This window comes from Prionailurus viverrinus, chromosome B4 (assembly GCF_022837055.1).
Source record: "Prionailurus viverrinus isolate Anna chromosome B4, UM_Priviv_1.0, whole genome shotgun sequence".
Lineage (NCBI taxonomy): Eukaryota > Metazoa > Chordata > Mammalia > Carnivora > Felidae > Prionailurus > Prionailurus viverrinus.
In genome coordinates, this window is record NC_062567.1 from 25,786,217 (window position 1) to 25,801,120 (window position 14,904).

The window sequence follows — 14,904 nt, forward strand, 5'->3', positions numbered from 1 at the left end:
GATTTTTCAAAAATGATATTTCAAACTTAAGGCAACAAAACAAAACAAACAAAAAAAAACAGCTTAAAATTTTTGCCACTCGTCTCCAGATCCAAAAGAACTGTTTCCTAAGTTTTTGAGTAGAACTACACTTTGGTCTACTTAGGAATCAGTTTATGGCTTCCATTTTGTTCTTTGAAAGGCCTTCATGTAGTTATGGCAAAGCTGTTTTCATCTTCAATCACCGAAGGAGCTGGAAAACCTTCTTTGTTCAGTGCCTAGCACAGTGATATGTATAGGCCTGTCTTAAAATCCCTCTGGGAAGTAAAGAGGGACAACCAGAAGAGTTTCCACTATTGTTTTCTAGGACCCCAAGATAAATCCGAAACAGTAAGAGCTTGATGACTATATTTTGAACATCAGTTATGAGTGGGTAGCTATTTTATTTTAAACATACACACACTAAGTTTACTTTCTGTAAAGAGGCATTTCCAAATTCTACTCTAAACTCAAGTAAGTTAAAACAACACACACACACACACATACACACACCATCTCAGCCGTATTTTCACCAAAGATAATGAACAGAGCAGACAAATCAGTCTGACAGGTAATTTACCATTAATGGTTTGATTTCATCAGTCTAGCCACAATGCATTATGAACTAGGAAAATTAGACAAGTCAAGAGAATGATAGTATCAGTGTTTAATGTTTATTTTCCATTACCTGGCAGCACAATTATTCTCAATAAAATATAACCATTCTCTAAGAGAAAAACTTGAAGCAGTTCAGCTCATAAAATAGTACTATTAAAGTTTCAAGCAGACTCAGCTACTTGGAGAAAGACACCATGTGCCTTTTATTGATGACTGGTGTGACAAGCGAAAACCATGCAGATTGATCTCTCTGTTTAGGTGAAATGAAGGAAAACAGGGCAGTCTCTGGACAAATAACTTCCATATTCACTAAGTGAAAGATGTTTTTCTCCTTCCCTTTTGAATGCCATGAAAAATGTAGTCATTTTCAAAATGAGTTAACAGTTCTGTGTTGCTTATCCCAACCCAAAGCAGCATAGGACAGAGACTTGAAAATCTATGTCAATACAGACTATATCAGTAAATGTCACACATACTCTGGTGCCTTGAGCCCAGGTGTAAACTCATCCAAAAGTGACTGAGACAAGAGTCTTAATAGATCTTACTGCCTAACAGACTTCTCAGAAATTGAGTTTTCAAAAATAGGTAAGTTGTTTGAAATTAGCCTCAGATACAAATATCTCTGTCATATGGGGAAATTTTTCTTTCCAATGATCTGTTTTGAAAAAATAGTGAAATACAACTTTGAAAAAAATCAGATCCCTTACATTTCAAATGTAATTTTCCCATTGTGTCCCCTTTAACCAATTACCAAACGAAGAAGCTGAGAATCCAAGATGAGTTTTAAGATAGCGTCTTCTTGGGAGTGGAAAGATAAATAATTACAAGAATTCCAAAGCTGAATGGCAGTAAAATACAGTTTCTAAGGCTTGATAAGGTCCATCTAGCAGCATCTACCAAGAGAAGAGTGAATTGAGGTCTCAAATAAGAACAGCAGTAGTAGTAATAATAATAGAGTTATAGCAAGGTCTCCATACTGCAGAAACCAAAGCATTTACAATTGGGAATGACTGAAAGAAGAGGGTGGTGCGTATGCCCCTTCTCATTCAACTCTCACTCACTAGGTTAGCACCCACCTATAATGAATCCCTTATTACTTACATAGCTGCTATTCTCTTCTTTCCTTTGTTCATTCTTCTACTGGATTGTTGGTCTTTCACTTCTTAATTTCTAAGGGCTCTTTAAATATGAGGGAGATTACCCTTTGTCTAGGACAGATTCTCTCCTATTTGTTTTGTGTCAGTCTTGGGAAGTTTTTCCCCCTGGAATTTGCCCATTTTATCTAAATTCTCAAATTTGTTGGAATATTTCCATAATATCCTCTTATTACCTTTTACATATCTCTAGAATTTGTGATGATGGCCACCTGTTTTTGTGCTTTATGGGTTATTCTCTATCATCAGTTTTATTAGTTTTTTTTCAAATGACTATTTTTTGGTTTTACTAATCTCTACTCTTGTACACTTACTATTTTTTTCTTTTAATGTTATTACTTCCATCCTTCTACTTCTGTGGGTTTAATTTGCTGTCCTTTGCTTATTTATAGAAGGTGAACTGTCACATTTCCAAGATCATTCAGTTACAATATTTTTAAATTTCCATTGTGATTTCTTCTTGGACCTTTGGGTTATTCAAAAATGTACTGCTTCAGGGCACCTGGGTGGCTCAGTGGGTTATGCGTCTGACTCTTGATTTTGGCTCAGGTCATGATCTCATAGTTGTGCAATCAAGACCCACGTCAGGCTCATCGCTGGGCGTGAAGCCTGCTTAAGATTCTCTGCCTCTCCTTCTGCCCCTCTGCCCCTCTCCCCAACCACTCTCTCTCAAAACACAAACGAACAAAGTGTATCCATGCACATGTGACTTTTATAGTTCCCTTTGATACTGATTTCTTATGTAACTCCACTCTAGTCTGAGAGCATTCTCTGTATGATTTGAATCCACTGAAAGTTGTTGAAATTTTCTTTATTGCCCAACATATGGCCAATATTGGTAAATGTTACATACGCACTTTAAATGAACATGCATTCTACTATTGTGGGTACACACACGTCAATTATGGCAAATTAATTAATGGTATCATTTAAATTTTTTATATTCTTGCTGATTTTTTATCAACAAGTTCTGTTATTAAGGGAGAGATGTGTTAAAATTTCCCACCATGTTTGTGAATATGTATATTTCTTCTTTCAGTTCTGACAGTTCTAGATTTCCATATTTTGAGGCTATGTAAACAGCTGCATTAAATTTAGAATTTTTGTATCTTTCTGTATACTGACTCTGTTATCAATATGAAATATCCCTCCTTATCTCTGATGATGCTTTTTTGCGCTAAGTCTAATTTGTAACTCCAACAGCTTCATTTTGTTAATGTTTACATGGTATATCTTCTCCATTCTTTTACTTTAAACATTTTTTGTATTTTTATATTTGCATACTCCTATAAAAGGTATATTTGTAAGTTTTGGTTTTGTTTCATCTAGTACGATAAACTTTTAAGTGAAACATGTAATCTGTTTACATTTCATGTATTATTTTTATGTGTTATTATCTATTTGTTTTGTTTTCTCTTTTCCCACCTATCCTACATTACTGTTTGTCTCCCCTTTTTTGCCTTTTTTTTAATCTTATGGTTTTCAGTATTTCACTTCCTTTACTATAGCTTATTAACTATATTAACTATATTTTTTACTACTCTTTTTTTAAATTTATTTTTTTTGTTTAATTCAAGTTAGTTAACATACAGTGTAGTATTGGTTTCAGGAGAACACAGTGATTCATCACTTCCATAGGACACCCAGTGTTCATCCCAACAAGTGCCCTCCTTAATACCCATCATCCATTTAGCCCATCCCCCCCACCCACCTCCCCTCTAGCAACCCCTAGTTTGTCCTCTGTATCTAAGTCTTTTTACTACTCTTGATTATAAAAGAGATCAGAGATTACAGCAAGTCTCTTGATTTATTAAATCTGATATAAATTAGTACTTTCACCACTTCCAGAACATTTGACTATATTTACTTGCCTCTCATCATTCATATTATTATTGCCATATTTTAGACATGTGAGTATCCACACATATGCACATACATGTGTGCCCCACAAATCATACCCACATATTTACTGTTTTAGTACCTTCTTCCTTAATCTCCATAGTTTCATTTGAGGTTATGTTTCTTTCTGCCTATGGAACTACATTTGTTATTTTGTTTATCAAGAAAATACCAGTAACAAATTCTCTCCAATTTCATCATTCTGAAAGTTGTCTTTATTTCTCCTCCTCTGTGAAGGATATTATTGTGGAGTATTAAGGGGGCTCTGGACACAAGTCCAGTATGTGGGAAGGAGGAGGCTGGTTCCTCACAGCAACAATAAACAATTCTTGGACACCAATTGGGGTCCTATAGTTCAACTCAATTCTGAGGTTATGTACCAGGAGACAGTGTCAGATCCCACATGTTAAGGGTTCAATCCTACAAGAGTGCTTCACCTCCCCATCTTTAAATGCCAGCTGGCAAGCCCAGGCTATATCATCTGGGCTTCTGACAGACTGCTTATCAATTGGAGGTTCCAATTACCCTCTTTTTGGGTTCAATTAACTTGCTAGAGCAGCTCACAGAACTCAGAGAAGCATTTTATCTGATAAATTACTAGTTTATTGTAAAAGGATACAACTCAAGAACAGCCAGATGGAGGAAATGCATAGAGCAGTGTATATGGGAAGGGATGCAAAGCTCTCATGCCCTCTTCAGGTGCACCACCCTCCCAGCACCTCTATGTGTTCACCAACGTGGAAACACTCCAAATCCTGTCCTTTTGGGTTTTAATGGAGGCTCCATTTCATGGGCATGAATAACCAAATCACTGCCATTGGTGATTGATTTAACCTCCAGCCCCTCTCCCCTCCCTGGAAATCAGGATGGTGGGACTGAAAGTTCCAACCCTCTAATCATGTTTGGTTCCCATGGAAAACAGCCTTATCCTTTGGTGCTTCAAAAGTCATTTCATCAACATAAACCCAGTTTTGGTGGAAAGGGCTTGTCATAAGGTCTCCATTTCACCTTGATGGCTCTGAAGAGATTTTAGGAACTGAGGACAAGAGACCAAATATTAATAACAAAAGATGCTCTCATTGCTCAATAAATTACAAGGGTTTGGGGAGCTGTAAGCCAGGAACTGTGGGCAAAAACTAAATACATGAGAAATATATGTTGGGTCATTTATTTCTCATAAATCATAATGTACAAGTATTGGATTCTAGGTTGGCAGTTTACTTTTAACACTACTATTTTTGTTGAGAAGTCCACAGCCAATTTTATTATTGCTCATTTGAAGGTAATGTCCTTTTTCTTTTGTTTTTAATTTCTGGCAGTTTCTCCATGATGCCCTAAGATGTAGTTTTCTTTGTGTTTATTCTGCTTGGATTTATAAAACTTCCTCAATTTATGGCTGATTTTCAATCTATTTTAGAAAATTCCCAGCTATTATCTCTTCAAATAATGCTTCTGCCATGTTCTCTCTCCACCTTGCCTGTAACTCCTACTACACATGTTAAATTTTTTTCACTGTGTTCCATACAACCCTTATGTTTGATTCTTTATTTTTTTATCCTTTTGTCTCTCCAAGTTTCAGTCTGGATATTTCCTTTTGACGTATCTTCTGGTACAATTCTCTCTTTAGCTGTATGTAATATGTAAGCTCACCTACTGGGGTTTTAATTTCAGTTACTACCTTTTTCAGTCCCAGTATTCCATCTCCCTGCTGTGATGAACTTTAGGATAAAAGGCTGTCTCTCAGTGTCCTATCATTTCCAGGCAACCAACTAGCTCTTATTTATTAAAATTATCCACATAGCTGCTCCCCTTCTGAAAGTGTCAGCAAGGTCGGATTCGATTCCAGGCCTCTGCTTTTAGCAGAGATCAGGAAAGTTGAAGGTCTTAATTCAATGGATTATTTCTGTGTTATATAATCTATATTAAGCAATAATCATTCATATTTTCCAAATAGTAAGTGGCATTATGTAATTATACTACAGTGCTACATATCTCCTTTTAGTTTCTCTTTACATTTCTTTACAAATTAATGTCTTATTTAGGTATCACAGAATTTGCCTTTTCTATTCAATCTGTTTCCCTTAAATTGAATCTTAAATATATTTCTCCATTTCCATCTAGTATAAAGTGTTGCTTTTGAAAATTCTGATAATCTAATACAAATCACATGCCCTTTTTAAATGGATGCCCAAAAGATTTGCTTCTTTTTCTTTATAGTCCAGTAATTTCTCTAGATGATGTCTTGGTATTGGTTATTTTAGGTCAATATTAATTATTTGCTGTGCTTTTCCGATACAGAATTTCAATGTCTTTCCCAATTCCAGGGTTCTTGAAATATTTTTATGTCTTTTGCTTGTCTTGTTTTTTTTTTATAAACTCCTATTACATGTTTGATCTTCTTTGCCTATCTTCAATGACACTTTTTAATCTTAAAATGATGTTTTCTTAAATCTTTATTTTTGATTTAAAATTTTCTTTTTTACACCTACTTCCTTCAGGGCATTGTTTTGTCTGCTCTTAGGTTTCTATTTACAATTCTGAAATATCTCCTCCTATTTCTAATTCTTTCCTGAGTTGTCACCTTATTTCTTGTAATTCTGTTTTATGTTCTTCTTTTATGTTTTTACCATTTCTTAGAGACTGAGTTCCTTTTGCAATCATAGGTTTCAGTTTTGTGGGCATGTGTTTTTGGCATACTTCCATTTTCCACTTGGATGTTATTCTGCTCCTTATTTTCCTATAACTTAATACGGGATTTGGCCTTGATACTATTATTTTGATTGTTTTTGTGTAAATTTATTTTTTGGTACTTATAATTATTGTGTAATTATTAATAATTTGTGTAAAATTAACTCAAACTTTTGAAATAGGATTCAGGAAAGCTTTGTTAACAGATTCATCCTTGTTTTTGCATTGCGTTAAAAAATATGACAGCTTGATTCCTGGGGTTTCCTGGCTCTACTTCCCTTCCCCACTTTGAACTAGACCACCTTTTTGGTCTATTGTCCCTATCCTGTTCAATTTTGATTCCACTCTCAGCAACTTTTCTTTAATGTGACTTGTCCTGGAAGAAAGCTTTGCCAAGTTGGTTTTGAGAATTCCCAGAGGCTAATGTTTTAGCCCCTTAATTCCTGATGATTATATTGTGGTTCTTCTGTTCTCAGACCTAGCAGATGCTACCCTGTTTCTTCTCCCTTGTTCCTCTGAGACACCAATATCATTGCAGACCTTGGAGGTGTTGGTGCTTTAATCCCACCTACTAGTATTTGGAGGTATGAAGATACCTTGTTACCTAGTTTTAGGGTCAATGTGATTATATTGTTGTTTTAATGTATGAATTGAAAAAGAATGCTCTCACCACCACCATGTTTCCAGAATCCTCTCCACATTTAATTTTATACGAAGTATGATGTGAATCTCTTGTGGGGCCACTACTGTTATTAAATCCATGCTTTTCCTAACACTTTCGGTGAGAATGTTCCAGTTCACATTTTATTGTTTCATGCCAGGGTGATCCATTTGCAGTTTAAAACCACACCTCTTTAAACTATGCTTCATCACAGTCTTCAACATTTCTTGTATTTGACAAGCTTTGCCTTACTTCACCTGAAAAAGCACTCAAGAATTATGTCATTCTCAACATGTTACTCAATTACGTAGCAATAAATGCTAGCTCAATCTCAGTAGACTGGCATGACCACAACACAAATAGGCAATTTGGAAGACACACTAATAAAACTACTTGAGATTGGCCATTCTGAGTGCACCTACTCAAAACAGGTGTCAGAATTAAATATATACCAGTTATCATATTATCAACCTCAGAACTGTAAACATAAAAGCAAGGATTCCATCTGTTTGGTTTACCATTTTATCCCCCAGAGGTTAACACTATGCTTAAATACCTAAAACACATTCACTGAATTTGTTGAACGAATGGACTCTTAGCAGATTGTTTATATTAACTCTCTTCACAACCTTTTATTCAGTGAGAGATGTTTCAGCACCACCCTTCATTTAAAATAGCTATTGCATCTTGCCTGATGCTGGCTTTGTAGAACCATTAATGCCAACTGAATATGCCACAGCCGTTAATGAGTGATCCAACGGGTAAGAAGGTTGTCACTGTTTTGGCAATGCTCAGGCGATCAGTTTGGCTAATCTAACAAGTCAGGAAACAAGGACATGATCAGAGAGGGCATTCATAAGATGTAGCCAGATGTCAGAAATGTTACATCAAATCTGGTGATCTAGCGGCACCTGGGTGGCTCAGCTGGATAAGCATCTGACTTCGGTTCAGGACATGATCTCGCAGTTGTCCTGCGTCAGGCTCTCTGCTGTCAGCACAGAGCCTGCAGCCTGCTTCAGATTCTGTGTCTCCCTCTGTCTCTACCCCTCCCCTGCTTACGCTCTGTCTCTCAAAAATAAACATGTAAAATTAAAAAAAAAATCTGGTCATCTAGCATAAAGGGTTGAATTCTGGGAATCTTATAGAACTATGTCATCCAAAGATACTGGGATTGCTCTTTATAAAAGGTTTAGTTTCCACCTTGATGCAGTTGTGTTGGCTTCCCTACAGGCCTTTGATTCCTCTTTAAGTCTAACTCCCCTTCAGGAAACCTGCACACTGTGGACACAAGGGCCTCAATAAGTCCCCAAACAGCCTCTGTGAGTAGCCACTCACTTGATCATCTAAATAAAGCAAACAGCAACTACTGAGACAGAGAAGGGGAGGGGAGATAAAAGAGGAAAAGACACAGAAAGTAGCATTTCATGTTCCCATGTACTTCTTAATGAGAAGATAAGAAGAGAGTTTTGTGAGTTAATTTTACTAGACAGCAAAGCTTCTTCACCCTAGGTTTTGCTTAAGTCTGAACTGAAGCATTCTGTCAATGAGTTGGTTTAATTAGAAAAACAAACTATTATACTCACTAGAAATATCAAGATTCTTCTTAACAGAAAGCCTTACAAGGTTGAAAATACAACAGTAGCATTTTCTTCAGTCAGAGCATTATATATGTCAGCTACGCATAGAAGTACCATCTCTGAAAGAATCTGGCCTGGGACCCTTAAAATAAACATTCTGATAGAGACAAAAATGAAAAATGCTAATTACCATACAGTGTATAGAACCTATGTACCATGTCACTGTCCATACTCAAGCAATCATCTGGTGAAATCACATACAGACCTACTTAACTTTGAGACAACCAAAAATTTCCCTGTATCCATGACTACCTGTCAGCTCTCATTTAAAGAGAAATTTTATATGTCAGTTTGTCAAGATCTCCATCTCTTACAAGGTACTATTAAAAATCAGAAGTAAATACAAGGTGAAGAAACTTGGATCTCAAGGGAAAGTTCTCATTAGAACCATTTCTTTATTGTTTCTAAAATAAGATTTCATTTTGATAAGTCTGGCTAGGGGGGTTATCAATTTTGTTAATTCTTTCAAAGAACCAGCTCCTAGTTTCGTTGATCTTTTCTGTTTTTTTGATTTTGGTATCGATTTCTGCTCTAATCTTTATTATTTACCTTCTTCTACTGGTTTTGGGCTTTGCTGTTCTTTTTCCAGCTCCTTTAGGTGTAAGGTTAGATTGTATATTTGAGACATTTCTTCCTTCTTTAGGAAAGCCTATACGCTTCCCTCTTATGACTGCCTTTGCTGCATCCCAAAGGTTTTAGACTGTTGTGTTTTCATTTTCATTGGCTTCCATGTACTTTTTAGTTTCCTCTTTCATTTCTTGGTTAACCCATTCATTATTTAGTAGGATATTCTTTAACCTCCAGGTATTTGTGGTCTTTCCAAATTTTTTCTTGTGGTCAATTTCATGTTTCAAAGATTGTGGCCTGAAAATATGCATGATATGATCTCAATCTTTTTGTACTTGTTGAAGGCTGATTTGTGACCCAGTATGTGATCTATTCTGGAGAATGTTCCATGTGCACTCAAGAAGAGGGAAAAAAGAAAGGACCCAAATAAATACAATCATGAATGAAAGAAGAGAGCTCACAACCAACATCACAGAAATGCAAACAATTATGAGAAAATATTATGAGCAATTATATGCCAACAAATTGGGCAATCTGCAAGAAGGAGACAAATTCCTATAAATATATAAACTACCAAAACTGAAACAGGAAGAAATAGAAAATTTGAACAGACCCATAACCATTGAAGAAACTGAATCACTAATCAAAAACTTCCCAACAATCAAGAGTCCAGGGCCAGATAGCTTCCCAGGGGAATTCTACCAAACATTTAAAGAAGAACACCCATTCTTTTGAAACTTTTCCAAAAATAGAAATGTAAGGAAAACTTCCAAACTCTATGAGGCCAGCATTACCTTGATTCTAAACCAAAGACCCTGCTATAAAAGAGAAAGACCAATTTCCTTGATGAACATGGACACAAAAATTCTTAACAAGATACTAGCAAATAGAATCCAACAATACATAGAAAGAATTATTCACCACGATCAAGTGGGATTTATTTCTGGGCTGTTGGGTAGTTCAATATTCTCAAATCAATCAATGTGATATATCACATTAATAAAAGAAAGGGTAAGAACCACATGACTTCTCAGTAGATGCAGAAAAAGCATTAGACAAAATACAGCATCCTTCCTTGATTAAAAACCCTCAAGGAAGTAGGGATAGAAGGAATATACCTCAACATCATAAAGGCCATATATAAAAGACCCATAGCTGATATCATCCTCAATGGGGAAAAGCTGAGAACTTTCTCCCTAAGGTCAGGAACATGACAGGAATGTGCACTCTTACTACTGTTCAACATAGTACTGGCAGGCCTAGCCTCAGCAATCAGACAAGAAAAAGAAATAAAAGGCATACAAATTGGCAAGGAAGAAGCCAAACTTTCACTCTTTGCTGACAACACAATACTCTACATGGAAAATCTGACCAAAAAATTGCTAGAATTGATATATGGATTCAGCAAAGTTGCAGGATACAAAATCAATGTGCAGAAATCTCTTGCATTTCTATATACCAATAATGAAGCAATATAAAGAGAAATCAAGGAACTGATCCCATTTACAACTTCACCAAGAACCTTAAGATACCTAGGAATAAACCTAATCAAAGAGATAAAAGATCTGTATGCTGAAAACTATAAGAACACTATGAAAAAAACTGAGGAAGACACAAAGAAATGGAAGAACAATCCATGCTCATGGACTGAAACAAATATTGTTAAAAATGTCTATATTACCCAAAGCAATCTACACATTCAATGCAATTCCCATCAAAATTACACCAGCACTCTTCACAGAGCTAGAACAAACAATCCTAAAATTTGTATGGAACCAGAAAAGATCCTGATAGCCAAAGCATTCTTGAAAAAGAAAACCAAAGTGGGAGGCATCCTAATTCCCAGACTTCAAGCTGTATTACAAAGCTTGAAGACAATATGGTATTGGCACAAAGACAATATGGTATTGGCACAAAAACAGACATAGATCAATGGAACAGAATAGAGAACCCAGAAAGTGACCCACAAATATATGGCCAACTAATCTTCGACACAGCAGGAAAGAATATGCAGTGGAAAAAAGACAGCCTCTTCAGCAAATGGTGCTGGGAAAACTGGACAGCAACATGCAGAAGAATGAAACTGGACCACTTTCTTACACCATACACAAAAATAAATTCAAAATGGATAGAAGACCTAAATGTAAGACAGGAATCCAGCAAGATCCTAGAGGAGAAAACAGGCAACAACCTCTTTGACCTTGGCAGCAGCAACTGCTTACTAGGCATGTCTCTGGAGCAAGGGAAACAAAAGCAAAAATGAACTATTAGAGACTCATCAAGGTAAAAAGCTTCCCACTGCAAAGAAAACAATCAGCAAAACTAAAGGGCAGCCAACAGAATGGGAGAAGATATTTGCAAATGACAGATCAGATAAAGGGTTAGTATCCAAAATCTATAAAGAATTTATCAAACTCAACACCCAAAAAATAATCCAGTGAAGAAATGGGCTGAGGACACGAATAGACAATTTTCCAAAGAAGACATCTAAATAGCTAAGAGATATATGAAAAGATGCTCAACATCACTCATCATCAGGGAAATACAAATCAAAACCACAAGGAGATACCACTTCACACCCGTCAGAATGGCTAAAATTAACAACTCAGGAAACAACAGATGTTGCTGAGGATACCGAGAAGGGGGAATCCTTTCGCACTGTTGGTGGGTGCAAACTGGTGCAGCCATTCTGGAAAATGGTATGGAGGTTCCTCGCAAAGTTAAAAATAGAACTGCTCTACCACCCAGCAGTTACACTACTAGGTATTTATCCAAAGAATACAAAAATGCTGGTTCGAAGGGGCAAATGCACCCCAATGTTTATAGCAGTGCCATCAATAATAGCCAAAGTAGGGTGTCTGGGTGGCTCAGTGGGTTATGCATCTGGCTTTGGCTCAGGTCATGATCTCATGGTTTGAGTTCAAGCTCTACATCAGGCTCTGTGCTGACAGCTCAGAGCCTGAAGCCTGCTTCTGACTCTGTATCTCCCTCTCTCTCTGCCCTCCCCCACTCATGCTCAGTCTCTCTCAAAATAAATAAACATTAAAAAAAAATAAAAACATTAGCCAAAGTATGGGAAGAGCCCAAATGTCCATTAATTGATGAATGGATAAAGAAGTGGTGTATGTGTATACACACACACACACACACACACACACACACACACACACACACACACACGGAATATTACTCTGCGATGAAAAAGAATGAGATCTTGCCATTTCCAACAACAGGGATGAATTAGAGTGTATTATGCTAAGCAAAATTAGTCAATCAGAGAAAGACATATGCTTTCACTCATATGTGAAATTTAGGAAACAAAACAGATGAACATAGGGGAATGGAAGGGAAAATAAAATTAAAACAGAGGGAAGCAAACCATAAGAGACCATTAAATATAGAAAACAAACAGAGGGTTGCTGGAAGGGAGGTGGGGAGGAGGATGGGCTAAATAGGTGATGGGCATTAAGGAAGGCACTTGTTGGGAAGAGCATTGGGTGTTGTATGTAAGTGATGAATCACTAAATTCTGCTCCTGAAATCAATACTACACTGTATGTTAACTAGCTTGAATCTATTTTTTTTTTAAAGTTTTATAGGGGCGCCTGGGTGGCGCAGCCGGTTAAGCGTCCGACTTCAGCCAGGTCACGATCTCGCGGTCCGTGAGTTCGAGCCCCGCGTCGGGCTCTGGGCTGATGGCTCAGAGCCTGGAGCCTGTTTCCGATTCTGTGTCTCCCTCTCTCCCTCTGCCCCTCCCCCGTTCATGCTCTGTCTCTCTCTGTCCCAAAAATAAATAAACGTTGAAAAAAAAAAGTTTTATAAAGATTGCATAAAAGAATAAAAAAAAGTAAGATTTCAGAAAATCTTGAAAGATTTGAAAATCTTTCAGAAAATCTTTCCCACCAAGGTGAAAAGTCCCTAAAATCTGAATGCAAGAATACTGTGACATAGCATCAGAAATGTTAATTATCTCATAGTTCCTAAATTTCCAGAGAACAATGTCAACTGAAGCTTTTAAGCCACAGTTTCAAACTGATTTTCACCAAATTGCAAGCATTTTGATGGAGCTGTATTAGAAGTCTAATCACATTTACTACTCTCCCAGCCCCCTATAATGACAGCATATAATGGGACAAATATTCAAAGTTTGGCAGCCCTTGTATAAAAATATTATCTCTTCTTGATTTTAAATTCTTCTAGTGTCATGTACTTGAGATGCGCATGAGGGAGAATTATGAAATATAATGCTTTAGAGCATATATTTTTGAATTTTGTATTTTGTAATTGCTTATTCCTCACAACCAACCTTCTATAACAACACTGTGCAGAAGAATTTTCTGTAAGGATAAAAAATATTCTATACCTGAATTGCCCAATATGGTGGCCATAGACTCCACATTTCTACTGAACATTTTAAATGTGGCTACTGTGACTGAATTTCATTTTACTTAATTTTAATGAAAATTTAAGTTGCCACATGTGTGCAGTGGCTATAGTACTGGACAGCATAGTTCTAGAACTCCAGTGAAAGCAGACATCCATATTAAAGAGATTAATGAACACAATGGCTAATCCAGAATGTCAGCAGGTAGAAATACAACCACTTAAGCCTGATTATATAACTAGAACTAGGAGAGACCAGCAGAAAGCAATATATACCCTCTCTGCCACATCTATATTCATAATAGATGTACATAATATATAAAAGTAAAAAAATTAAAAGTTTAAAAAATTTTAAAAATGTAAAATAAGTAAATGAAGTTTCAATACACCACATAAATAAAAACTAACTTAGCTTGAAAACAGATGGTCAGAATAGGTAGGGAAGTTACTAGTTTGTTCTTCAAATGATAGTATTTGAACATGGCAAAATACGCTTTACTTAAAATTGATTGTGAAGTTTAAGGAGACAATAATGTAACTAATCAAGATAGGTCTTCCTTCCAGCCTTAAGCTTCTTACTTTGTGCTTCCATAAAGTAAGGCTGTGAATGTTAGGGCCCCTATTTGTTCTGTCCTGCTTTATCAATCAGTTAGACTCAGTTTTACTTGAGTGTCTAAGAGTCCCATTTCTCTTGCCTAAATATAAACAATCTCTCAAAATGTCCAGGAGGAGAAAGAAGGCCTTGAATGCTATGCTGAATCTTCACTGGTCACTCCACCATGAGATAGATGAGTGTTTGATGTTCACCTCTGCAAAGGCCCTGCTGATAAGAGCTTCCACAGCATCATTTGTTGGTATGATGTCACCACAAATTTTAGCGTTACAAGGTTCATGACATTACAACTATTAGAACTACCTGAAAGATTTAGCTACCAGCATTAATAATTTAAAAATCTTTACCAAAAACTGTTTTTCTGAAAACACAGAGAGGAAGTAAAATAAAGGGGGGGGGGGTGATGAGAAAAAAGTAAGAAATCAGACTTTTCTAAATACATTTTGTAATGGTTTGTTAAACAGTTACCTTGTTCTACAAGTGCTCTGTTTATGAGAGTACCATGAAAGTGCTTTTTTTCTTTCCTTTTTTTCCTGTGGGAGAAGGGAAGCAATGAAGGAAATGAAAGAGTTCATTTAAGTGCCATATTCACATAAGGCTAATTTGTAAAAGCTCAATCCAGCTGAATATATTTACAGCCACCACTGGCCCACAAAACTTCAGTTGA